Here is a 13,858-nt window from a genome sequence, read left to right as displayed (position 1 = left end):
ACTTGGAGGCTCAATTCCTTGCTTCTCTCAGACCCGGCCTTTTGTGAATATATTTCTGTTTCTATTTTTAATTACGAATAGGTCGGATACCATCTCAAATTCCTTATTATGGGAGACTCTTAAGGCTTACCTAAGAGGCCAGATTATCTCATACGCATCTCATCTGTCCAGATCTAAGAAGTCCAGACTAAAAACCTATCTACAGAAATTCTTAAACTTGATCACCAGTATGCCCTGAAGCCTTCTCCAGAAATATATAAGCAGTGTCTTAACTTGCAACTTGAGTTTGACTTGATGTCAACGAGTGAGGTGGAGCAGCTGTTATTACAGTCTCGTGGTAACTATTATGAATACGGGGAGAAAGCTTCTCGTTTGTTAGCTCATCAACTAAGGCATCATAATGCCGCCCGTCACATTATGCAAATAAAAAATACATCAGGTACTTTGACGTCTGACCCAATTGAAATTAACTCTGTCTTTAAGGCATTTTATACCAGTCTTTACACCTCAGAGTTTCCTCCCAACTCAGGAAATATGCAGCAGTTTCTTGACAGTTTAGTTATCCCCACAGTTGAGGCAGTTAAAGCAGTAGAAATTGATGCCCCCCTTAATTTGGATGAGGTCATATTTTCGATTAAATCCTTACAATCGGGTAAATCCCCTGGTCCTGACGGATTCTCTTCAGATTTTTATAAGAAATTTTATCCCAAATTAGCCCCATTACTCTTGTCTGTCTTTGAGGAATCATTAGAGCAAGGTTCTCTCCCCATGACGCTGAGACAGGCCTCTATCTCACTATTACTTAAGGAAGGGAAGGATCCGACTTTTGTACTTCTTACAGACCCATAAGCCTTCTTAACGTGGATGTGAAAATTCTGGCCAAGCTGTTAGCTTCTCGCATAGAAGGAGTCCTCCCATCTATTATTTCAGATGAACAGACAGGTTTTATCAAAGGAAGACACTCCTTTTTTAATATTCGCACCCTCTTTAATATATTGTACTCCAAACATCATAGTATTCTCCCTGAAGTGGTCATTTCATTGGATGCTGAAAAGGCATTTGATAGAGTGGAGTGGGAGTACCTCATTGCAGTCCTGAAGAAATTTGGCTTTGGCGATAGATTTATTTCTTGGATTCGTCTCTTGTATACTTCCCCCCTAGCTTCTGTTTGTACCAATAACATAAAATCTGACTTTTTTCCTCTATCGCGTGGCACACGTCAAGGCTGTCCTCTCTCCCCCTTACTTTTTGCTTTAGCTATAGAGCCACTTTCGATAGCTCTCAGGACTTCCTCTTTGTTCCAAGGCGTGACTCGTGGAAATATAGAACACAGGGTGGCCTTGTATGCAGATGATTTACTTCTGTATCTCACAAACCCGACTAATTCCCTAGCACATGTTATGGAAATACTAAAAGATTTTGGTTTCTTCTCTGGATATAGACTTAACATTCAAAAGAGTGAATGCTTGCCTATAAACAAAGCTGCGCAGCGGCTCAGACAGACTGACCTTCCCTTCCACCTGAGTTATACTGGTTTCAAGTATCTGGGAGTGAATGCGACTAGCTCACCTAAGGCTCCACGGGCTGCTAATTTCACTCCTCTACTGTCTCATGTAAGGTCAGCTTTTCAAAGATGGGCTAATTTGCGGTATCTCTATTGGGCAGGGTTAATGTAGTTAAAATGAATGTTTTACCCAAATTTTTATACCTTTTCCAGTGCATTCCTTTGTTCTTACCCAAATCTTTTTTTAAATCTATTGATCAAATGATCTCCTCATTCATATGGAGAGGTAAGTCTCACAAAATTGCAAGCCATTATTACAAAAGTGCCGACTCAGTGGAGGTCTGTCTTTACCCAATTTGATGTTTTATTATTGGGCAGCTAACATCCAAAAATACATTTATTGGCTAAAAGATCCTCAGGCATTTTGGTGTCAGCTAGAAGCTCAATCATGTTTTTCAACCTCTCTCCCCGCTTTATTATTTTCATCCCTCCCTGTATCCCTTACTCAATATACAGAAACCCTGTTGTACTTAACTCTCTTAAGATATGGCATCAATTTCGTTGCCACTTCAAATCTGTTTCTGCTTCAGCTCTGGCCCCACTATGTAATAATCACCTTTTTCCCCCTTCCCTTTTAGACTCTGCGTTTAATTTATGGGATAAAAAGGGCATTACATGTTTTTCTGATCTTTATAAGGATAATATCTTTCTTAACTTTACGGATATGTCGTCTCTATATGGTTTGCCCTCATTTCATTTATTTCGTTATTTTCAGGTTAGACACTGTGCTTCCACTATTTTTTCTGAGTTTCCCATTCGCCCACCTAAACAGTCTTGGGAAGACTTATTCGAACTTTCTTCACATAAGAAATCTCTTACCTCGCAAATATATAATACTGTTCTTTCAATGGACAGTTGCTCTGACAGTAAAACTATTTCAAATTGGGAAGAGGAGTTGGGTCTGGACTTCAGAGAAGGCTACTGGGATAGTGTAGTTAAGGGGATTCGTACTTCCTCATCTTGTGCAAGGCTTTCTCTTATTCAGTTTAAAGTAGTACATAGGCTACATTGGTCAAAGTTTAAACTATCTAAAATTTATCCCAATGTTCCTGACCTATGTGACCGATGCAACTCCTCTTCCTGCAATTTAAGCCACATGTTTTTTCTTTGCCCCAAAATCCAGTTATACTGGACCTCCTATTTTGACATTATTTCTCATGTTTTTGGAATCCGACTGGAACCCTGTCCTTTGATCGCTATATTTGGGGTTCCTGGAGATCATGATACGTCTTTTAATAGTACACAATTGAATGCAATGCTTTCATTTCACTGTTAGCACGACGTAGAATATTATTGTCCTGGAAGGCTCTGCATCCCCCGACTGAAGGATCTTATGTTCTTTTTAAAACTTGAAAAAATCAAGTTAAGTCTTAGAGGGAGGGCTGATGGGTTTTTGAAGGTCTGGCAACCTTTTGTTTCTTATTTTAGATCCTTGGAAACAATTGCACCCGATTGAACTTTATTTATTTCCTATTTTATTACTATTATTATTTATTTTATTTTTTTTGTTAGTTATTTATCTACTTATTTTTTGTAACATCCTGTGTATTAGCTTTTTTTTTAAATTACTTTCTTGTTGTTTAATTATTTAATTAATCATTATCTACTTTATCTATTTATCTTTTTTGTGGGCCTATGGGTGGGATATGGGGTTTAGGCATTATAGGTTTATTGTTCGTATCTGATAGTCAACACTAAAATGTTTATCGATACCTTTGGCATTTTTATGTATTTGAAGAGATGTGTATTTATGTTGCTGTTAAATGGAAAACTGATAAATAAAAGAGGGAAGAAAAAAAAAGATAGAGAAGGTTTTATCTGTGGCATCTCTGCACTAGATCCACGCTTTTCTACCCTCTCAAACATACGCAGTTTTTAATGTCTGGAAAACATTAGGGATTAAATCACTTAGAGATCTATACATAGACAACATCTTTGCATCCTACAAACAATTACACTCCAAATTTACCTTTCCAGCAACACATTTCTTTCACTAGCTTCAAATTAGAAACCTTGTTAAACAAAACCTGCCCAATTTCCCTCACCTCTCACCTACCTCTATTCCGGAAAACATATTGATCAATCTTGAGGACTTAGGCAGCATCTCCGTAATATATAAAACATTTTAAAGTCCCTCCCTTTAGAAGATTCCAGAGTATTGTGTGAAAAGGATCTCTCACTTGGCATCTCAGAAAAGGAGTGCAAGGTAGCAATGCACGGAATTCACTTGAGCCCCATATGTGAAAGACATACAATTATTAAATTTAAAATGATATATCGAGCACATCTGTGCCATTTCAAATTGTTCAAAATGTTTCCAGTGCAAGATCCAACCTGTAAACATTGCAATCAAGTTGCAGCCTCATTGGGCCATATGTTTTGGGTGTGCACCAAATTAACATCATTTTGGACCAAAATCTTTAAATGCCTTTTAGACAGCCTTGGTGTCACAGTCCCTCCTAATCCATTAACAGCTGTGTCTGATGTACTTCCAGATGGGTTTAAAGTGGAGAAGGACAAACAAACTGTAATTGCCTTTACTACAATATTGGCACATAGGATTCTTCCAGTTGGGCAAGATAAGTCTAACTCACCTATTTTAAGTCAGTAAGTAACTGATGTTATATATTATCTGAAATTGGAAAAAGTTCAAATTCTCACTTAGAGGATGTGTACAAAACTTTTTCAAAACCTGGCAGGATCTAATCAATAACATTTTAGAATAAGCATTTAAATTGAGAAAGCAAATTCTCTCCCATCATTGGGTGGGGGTTGATTTGTTTCTAATCTAGTTTTGTTAAACTTGACTTGCTTGTATGGAATGTTGTTTGATTTTAATAATCTCAATAAAATGCTTAAAAAATTAAATAAACAAATAAACAATACAGTATGTCACATTAAAATAACAAGTCTGTGTCCTCATAATCTATTTAAATTGGGATTAGAGTATATAGTTTTTTTTATACTGTACATTCTAGTTTTCTTCAGTCCAACCGCATATGGTTAGGTAGATTAAATTACTCTAAAATGGCCCGGTCCAAATGAATGCAAATGTGCTAAAGTGCACCCATGAGTTCTTCAGTCATCAGTTAGGTTTATTTTTGCCTTATATGCTTGCTGTTGGGGTGGGTGTCAGCTCTTCATGAGCTAGGCAATTTATAAACAATAAATGGTTGAACTATTGTTTGCCATAAATGGTACAGTGTAATTTGTAATTTATATGCTTAGTAACTATTTCCTGTTTTCTTTCTTGAAATGTAAAGGACCTGCTTTATATATTGTTAATTGTAAATATTTCTTGTTTTTACATGAATACTTTTAAAATATTGTATAGAAATCTGTTGTCTTTTTTGATTTTACTTGTTTTTCACTTGTGTCAATGAATGCTCTCTTGCTTTCTGTCACATTCCCAAAACATACAGTAATGTGAATGATTTTTGTTGTTTGATTTTTTGGTGATGAAATATTTATTGATATTTAAAAATTCCTGCTCTTCCATGTGTTGGGTTCTGTGTAGAGTTAGGCTCCCTTCACCAAGAAAAAAAATAAAAAGTAGAAATAGAGGTAGAAAATGAATGGATATACATTATCTTGCACCTGCCCTTTGATTGTTAATAATGGGAATTTACTGTACTTTTCATCATGCTTTCATGGTGGCCTCCATATTAAAGTATTTGAACTGCCCCTTGTTCTACAGATTCAGTGCTAATTGTTTAAGAGACCTGGTGAGCTACTGTCAGTAAGCCAAGGTGGATTTAAAGCTGTATCTTTATTCATGAAATACAGACTCATACTTATTAGATGACACCATTTGTAGAATGTCTCTTTTAGGATTCCTGATCTAATTTAACACCTTTAATTTCATAGTAGTTGCCCTTAAATAATCTCTTCCAATGTAGTCATTTATTATATAAATTGTTTGACATAGTAAAATTTATGTATATGTCAGATGTACTTCATAAAATGACACTTTTGTTTAAATATTTTCCACTGTTATACATTTTAAGGATTTCATTTAATGGTTTTATGCTAGATATGCTTCATTTCATACACTCCATTCGTGTTTTATTGGCCTTTTGGTTGAATTATATTTCGACCAAAAATCAATAAATGTGTAATGTGAAAAGATAATCAAATTAAATATCAAATCACTAAATAATTTGACTGATACCTGGCAAAAAGAAAATACCAAATATTTTTTAAACTAAATTAATATAACAGACCATACTACTTTTATTGTAGCAAATTATTTGGGCAATAAGTAATTGCTTGTTTAGCCAAGCAGGCACTTTAACAGATGTCTAACAGGTGTCTGTCTTTAATTAATAATTTTGGTCTTTCATAGATTATTTTATGAATTATGTTAAAGTGCTTCGCTTCCCAGGTCCTATAAGCGTGGAGTTTGCATGTTCTCCCCATGTTTGCATGGGTTTCCTCTAGGTGCTCTGGTTTCCTCGCACAGTCCAAAGACATGCAGGTTAGGTGGACTGGCAATCCTAAATTGTCCCTAGTGTGTGCTTGTTGTGTAGTTGTGTGTGTATGTGCCCTGCGGTGGGCTGGCGCCCTGCCCAGGGTTTGTTTCCTGTCTTGCGCCCTGTGTTGGCTGGGATTGGCTCCAGCAGACTCCTGTGTTCGGATTCAGCGGGAGATAATGTATGAAGGAAATTTGTTTTACTATGGCTGACATTATTTGTTTCTGCCTTTTACCCTACACAATTGAGGTTTGAAAAATATTTTTAAAAAATGATATTCCTATATACTACTAAGCACTAGATGAAAAAGAAGAGAAAAAACACATTTGCATCTTTTGCAATTCTATTTAACTCAATTTCGTTTATTTTTGTATAGCATTCTTAACTGAGTACTATGACAAGTTTTTAAGAAAAAAATAAATTAAAAGCTTTTCAAATTAATAATTATATTCATAGACTTAGAGATGCAGACTTTTTAAATCATAAAACAAATAATTTTCAAACCAATTATCGTAAATGCAAAATAATAATATCTGTCCATTTACATTATTATTGAACTATGGTTGGTTGACAGTGGAGGATAAAAAATCTAAATCTCTAGTCAGCAGTATTCCCCAAAAATCAGCTTCTAAACGCCCAAAACTTTGTATGACAAAAAGTCAGATTTAGTTACTATCATGGAGACCTGGGCCAGCTGGCCATGTACCACTTCCTGAGTATTCTACAGTATACGAGCTGTCTAATGATGAAAAAAATTTAAGTTTACTGTCTTCAATAAAAGCTTTTCCCCAAGTTTTTTTATTACAATTCTACGTGGTTGTATGAAAAAATAAAAAAAAAACAATTACCTCTAATTTGTGTATTTTACCAAATCACAAATATTTTGCTACCTTTCTGCTCCTCCAGTAATGAAGTGGGTATTAAAGTAACATCAAAGTCAAACACAAACTCAATACAGTAAACTGAAATCACTTTGGTATAATGTTAGAAACTACTAAAAACTGATAGAACATTTACCAAGTGAGGTATTGTTGCCAAACCCCCTTTGTTAATTTAACATATGACTTTCAGACCATTTGAGCATTTAAGATTATTATTTAAAATATTTAAGTTCATCATCACTTGTTTTTTTTCCTTAAGCCACTTTTATTACATGTTTTTCCTTACTTTATATGTAAGCAGTGGACTATCCCAAAAGAAAAATATGAAAAATGTGTTGCACTTACTAGTGTTGTCAAATTGTTAATCATTCTACAGTTTTACTTGCTTGTGAACAAGTGTAGGCAAGTGAATTTTCACAGAAGGGAAAGTTGCAACCTACTCCTAAATCCCCTGTGACTGAAACACAAAAAAACTGCCTAAATTAGCCAGTAATGAACATGTCTGAATAGAACAGCTCATCAGATACTCTGTATTACTAGTAATGAAACATTTCTTTAGTAAGCATTATTAAAAAGTGCATTATAAAAATCAAAAAACAATCAAAAAGAACGGAGGTCAAAATTTTAGACTTTCCCTAAGAAGGTGAAATATCTGAAGCCACCGAGTAATGTTTTGTATGTACTGTACTGTAATTTAAACTGCCTAGACATAAAACAAAACAGCACAGTGAATACTCGAAAATGCAATGTATTCATGGAAATGCAGAGGCAATACTTGTACCATACTAATTTATAAATATATTAGAAGTAGTCAAACAAAACACTAACTTCTGATGGGCTTTTTATATTTCAAAGATAATATAAAAAAGTGAATAAATGGTAAGGAGATTTCACAGAGCATAATAACATACACACATATATATAGTAATGTGTTTCCTAAGAAAACACAAGAAATATGAAAAGTAAATCGCCACAATACTTTTCTCTTGGTGCTTTTTTCTGTCATGTTCTTACCTACTTAATTCAGACCAGGGTTGCTGGTGCCCATTCCAGCTAACATAGGGCACAAAGCAAGAGCAAACCCTGGGCAGGCCACCAATCCTGGGTGAACACACACACACACAAAACAACCACACACTTGGGCCAGTCTGGCATTGCCAATTCACCTAACCATCATTTCTTTGGACAGTGGGAGGAAACTGGACCACACCCAAGCAGACACAGGGATGACATGCAAACTCTTCTTACTGCAAGGCAGCAGCACTATTCACTGTGCACTTGATTAGCATTTTAAAACATTAGCAGTACAGTATTTAAAAATTGACATAATTTGATTTGGAGTAAGATCCCCTAGCTTATTTTGACAAAGGAAAACATGGATAGCAAACCAAACATACAAATGATTGATTTAGAAATCATTTTTTTTCTGAAGGTAAACGTGTATTTATATAATTCCACTGTATTTGTAGTCTTAAGTTCTAAATATGGTGGCACATAATTACTCTGAGAGCAGAACTACAAATCTATAGTCTCTAGATCAATGCACTTTCTTTACGAGCAGAGTATAAGCAAAAGAGTCTTAGTGGAGAATTCCTGACAGTGTTCAAGGGCCATTAAGAAGGCAAATAGAATGTTAGGTTTATATAGCATGATACGTAGAGTACAAATCCAAGGAGGTCATTATGCTCAAGCTTTATAATGCACTGGTGAGGTCTCATCTGGAGTATTGTGTGCAGTTTTGGTCTTCAGGCCACAGAATATTTTACCAAAAAACTTAGTTTTCTGAAAGCACACAAAGCAATGGTTTCACACATAAATCAACATAATATATTTATTATACTTATTTATGACAAATGTTGGTCTGCTTTATGTTCCATGAACCTCTACAGTATGTAAACTTACATACTTATTACATGACTGTTTGTCTCAGCATTCATAAGCTGAAAGGCACTTTCTGGTTAAAAAAAAAACAGCTTGAAGTAGTCTTTCATTTTTGATTTCCAGATCACTTGCTTCAAAATCAGAATTCGATAAGTCAGAGTCCGATGCAACAATAATACCCAAAAAGTAGTTTTCTTTGCATATTTGCTTCAGCCTTTCACCTGTTGTCAATGCCATTCAAGACATTGTTTACGCTACTCACACACACACAGGGATTCAATGTCAGGTCATTGTGTATTTGCTTCACTCTCTCACCCGTTGTCGATGCCATTCCAGATGTTGTTTGTTCTAATTACGCACATTCAGGGATTCAACATCAGGTCTTACAGTCCCCCCAGAAAAGAGGGTCTACATAAAATGTAACAATGATTTTTATTGACATTTACAGCTTTTTTCACCCTCTGCCCCTGAATGCCAACTTTAGTAGACATCCGCCCTCAACTCATTGTGTTGACAAAAGTCGACATCCACCCTAAAATAGTTAATCTGCATATTTTATGTTGTGGGAGTACTTTGTAAAACTCTAATGTATTTAGAAGAAATGAGGATGATGTGCAAACTTCACAAGGTTAGCTCATGGCCAGGAGTAGTACCCTAAACTTTCAAAAAAAGTGCGCCAAAATTTTCTTATTTAAAAAAAAAATAATCTGCTTTATAAAATACCTCTTTCTAAAAGGTCATTGGGGTTTTACTATGTGTTACACTAGGTGTTTCACTGTTATCCTGCTTTTCCTTCCAAATGCCTGATGTCTACATTGTATGACTTTAACTTCTATTGAGCGCTGCATAGTTCTCAGTTCTCCAATACAAACAAGTCGATTTAAGACAAAATCAAATCGCTTCAATTGAGTTGCTAGGAATATCAGGCCATACGACTAGTGGACAGGAGAGCATGCTGCAAATGCCCCCAACTCTCTAAGACTGTGTAAATCATGTAATGTGACAGAGCCTTTACTGGGCCCTGCAGTAGACTGACACCTTGTACAGAGGTGGCTCCTGTCTTATAGTGCTGCTGGGTGAAGTGTGGGCGCTCCAACTCTTTTCTAGATTCAGCCATTATGAGAATCTATGGTTGTATAGTAGGTATGTATAAATGAATGTTTAATACCATAACATAATTCATTACAAACCTAGGCTAGAGAGGACTCCAAACTATAGGATATATATTTGCAAGTTAAAGGCCATAAGAAACCATCACTTTTTGTTGATTTTGGGTGGTGTTTTTTTAATGTGGGTATGCTGACTGAAGTTACTTTACCACAATTCTTTCTGTACAGAAATGGACCTGATGTTTGAGTATGTGTGCTTCATGCTAGTCAGTGTTATTAACTGGACCTGAATGAATTTTCATTTGAATTAAGACAAAAAATATATAATGCTTGCTTCCAAAGAGATGACATTTTAAGTGCTGTATACTTCTATATCCTTCTTTTATTTAATGTAAACACAGTTTGTTGATATCTCATATACTGTACCATCCAAAATAAGTGGAGAGAAAAACAAATAAAGGAGCACTGTTATGTGAATCCTGGGGCAGCACAGTACTCTGGGGCTATAAACACTTACATTTTTACATATGGAGGATGCTGATCCCACAGTCATCTTCAAAATTTATTCCTTACATGACTCATCACTTAAATGTAATTTCCATTTTTGTCCATTCCTTTATCTGTTTTTAAACTTTTTCCCTATCTGATGGATAAATGAAACTGAAGCCCAACCAGGCAGCATTGTGTGATTTTTATTAAAAAAGCAAAATGACATAAAGTAAAAAATTACTCATGATGGCAGCAAACATGTTTTACTTTTTGCAGTGCTAAGCAACAGCTGGCAGGTGCTTTGTTTTATAATAAACACCCCATGATGTGTTAACTCAGTGGTAGCAAAAGGCTGAACTGAATCATTGCATCACAGACTTAGCAAAGAATATTTTACGATATGCTGTATAAAAATTCAAAATGTAACCAAGAAATGTTTCATTATGTCATTAGGTGTAGTTAACACATCAACCAAATTTATTCTACTAATAGTCATTCATTGTAGTTGACCTCAATTCACTTTTTATATTTTATTAAAAGTAGTAAATTTATTAAAAAAAAATATATATATATATATATTTAAATATATTGTAAAAATAACGTAACATGATTGTCAATGTAATTGTTTTGTGACTGTTATGAGTGTTGCTGTCATCAAGGATTTGATTATCATTATTTCTTTCAATCAGGTTCGTATTTGGAGGATGTGTTGTGTTCAAGTTACATTACGTGTTTGTCAACCGTTGTAAAGATAACAGGTTTCATTCAACAAGGTGTTGACTACCCAAATCGGTAATCATGAGTCTAAGATGTTTAACAGGCATTCCCGGTATTAAGTTGTGGATTTGCCTGCAAATATTTAGCGGCAGCGTGTCTATGAACTTAATTTAAACTTAAGCTTTACACCTTGCTTTCCTATTGATATGTCTACAAAGGCTTGTTCAGATTCAGAGGGTTTTTCCTTTCTTACTGCATCAATAAACAGCTCGTCTTCCTCTTTATCTGAGACATCACACACTGCATGCATGGGTTTACCTTTCCCAGTCCTGCAAACTTTAGCGAAGTGGTTCAATTTACCACATTTTTTACACTGTCTTCCTTTAGCTGGACATTGACTTTTTCCACCGTGTGCTTTGTTTCCGCAGTATCTGCACTTATGATTATGCTTGTATGCGTCACTCGCTTCATATTCTTTTGCTGCCTTCTCAGTTGTGTAATGCGTTTTTTTTTCAGCGCTCTTTGGAGCTCTAGCTTGTTCTCTGCTTACTGCTTTCACAGTCATTTCACGTAAGCCGCTCGGAGTACATGCATCAGAGGGTTCACAACTGTGCTTGTGCTATCTTGTACGATCTTGCGCTGTCCACAGCTTTATTTAATGTTAGCTAAGACCCGGCACTTAAAAGTTTCTCTCGCACTTTCGCTGAGTTTGTGCCAAACACTAGTCTGTCCCTGACCATCTCATCTTCATTTGCACAAGCACAGTCCTTCACCCGCGAAAATTTAGCGGCAGCGTGTCTATTGGATTGCTGCTGACGGACGGCCTTATATGGGCAGGCACTCAATTACGTGGGAGGTGTGACGATGAGGGACGCAACTCCGCCTCACACGGCAACCGAGCTGCAGGCTATGGCCGTATATATGTACGTAAGTAGGTTCCAGTTATGACCGTTACGTGTAGAATTTCAAAATGAAACCTGCCTATTTTTTGTAAGTAAGCTGTTAGGAATGCGCCTGCCAAATTTCAGCCTTCTACCTACAGGGGAAGTTGGAGAATTAGTGATGAGTCAGTGAGTCAGTCAGTCAGTCAGTCAGTGAGGGCTTTGCCTTTTATTAGTATACTAGCAAAATACCCGTGCTTCGCAGCGGAGAGGTAGTGTGTTGAAGAAGTAATGAAATAGAAAAGGAAACATTTTGAAAATAACGTAACATGATTGTCAATGTAATTGTTTTGTCACTGTTGTGAGTGATGAGTGTTGCTGTCATATGCTGTTGCTGGGGGTGCCAGAATCCATCAAGGAAGAAAAATAAATTCATTTACTTATCCATTCCTAAATAATTAAATGGGCAGGCTATTTCGTATCAGTGCAATACGCTGATACTATGGTATCTGTTCAAGTTCTATTTAAATTTTAAATAGAAGGAATTTTTATTAGTCGACAGAAATATCTTTGGTAGGAATGTAAGTTTTAAATGTAGGCATCATTGCATAAATTTTTCTTTACCATACAAATGTAAAGAGTAAATTTGCCTTACATTCCAACCAAAGATATTTGTGTCGACTAAATAGAACTTGAAAAGATATATTTTTTCTAATGTGATCGCGCAATTCAGATCGAGTTGAAGTGCACCGACGCATCAAGCCCGTGTGCTGTTGTGGTTTCACCTGCGTGCCTCAATAAGTCACCCTCCCCTCGCTCTTACTTTTTTAACGTTCATCTAATGAATACACTGAGTATGGCTTTACCAAAACAATCATTGATGGCGAATAAAGTATTCATTATTCATAAAGCTTCAATTGGTGATCTGTTTTTCTGCGTTAACGGCATATTTTTTCATACGTCTCAAACCAAGGGGATGCGAGGGTAAAATAAATCGGGAAGCGTGCGTACATACTCAGTGCACCCCCTCTCGGGAATTGAACTTTGGCGCTAGAGGCTTCACGGCATATCGTTTGTCTATTTGAGAGTATGTAGATTGGGGTATTTTTTATTTTATTTATTTTTATTATCTATTTTATTTATTTTTTTCTCCAGCCTTTGAAGTTTTTTTTGTTTTTTCTGTCCACCCTGGCCATCGGACCTTACTCTTATTCTATGTTAATTAATGTTGACTTATGTTTATTTTTTATTGTGCCTTCTATTTTTCTATTCATTCTGTAAAGCACTTTGAGCTACATTTTTTTGTATGAATATGTGCTATATAAATAAATGTTGATTGATTGATTGATTGATATATATATATACATATATATATATATATACCCGCGCTTCGCAGCGGAGAAGTAGTGTGTTAATGAAGTTATGAAAAAGAAATGGGAACATTTTAAAAATAACGTAACATGATTGTCAATATGCAGCAATTGTTTTGTGAGTGTTATGAGTGTTGCTGTCATCAAAGATTTGATTATCATTATTTCTTTCAATCAGGTTCGTATTTGTAGGATGTGTTGTGTTCAAGTTACATTCCGTGTTTGTCAATCGTTGTAAAGATAACAGGTTTCATTCATCGATTCGTTTCTTACTGCATCAATAAACAGCTCGTCTTCCTCTTTATCTGAGACGTGACACACTGCATGCAAGGGTTTTTTTACACTGTCTTTCTTTAGCGGGACATTGACTTTTTCCACCCCACGGCTGTATTTAATGTTAGCTAAGACCCGGCACTTAAAAATTTCTCTCGCAGTTTTGCTGAGTTTGTGCCAAACACCACCCTGACCATCTCATCTTCGTCTGCATAAGCACA

This window comes from Polypterus senegalus, chromosome 7, assembly GCF_016835505.1.
Source record: "Polypterus senegalus isolate Bchr_013 chromosome 7, ASM1683550v1, whole genome shotgun sequence".
Lineage (NCBI taxonomy): Eukaryota > Metazoa > Chordata > Cladistia > Polypteriformes > Polypteridae > Polypterus > Polypterus senegalus.
Note: the sequence above shows the minus strand (reverse complement) of the source record.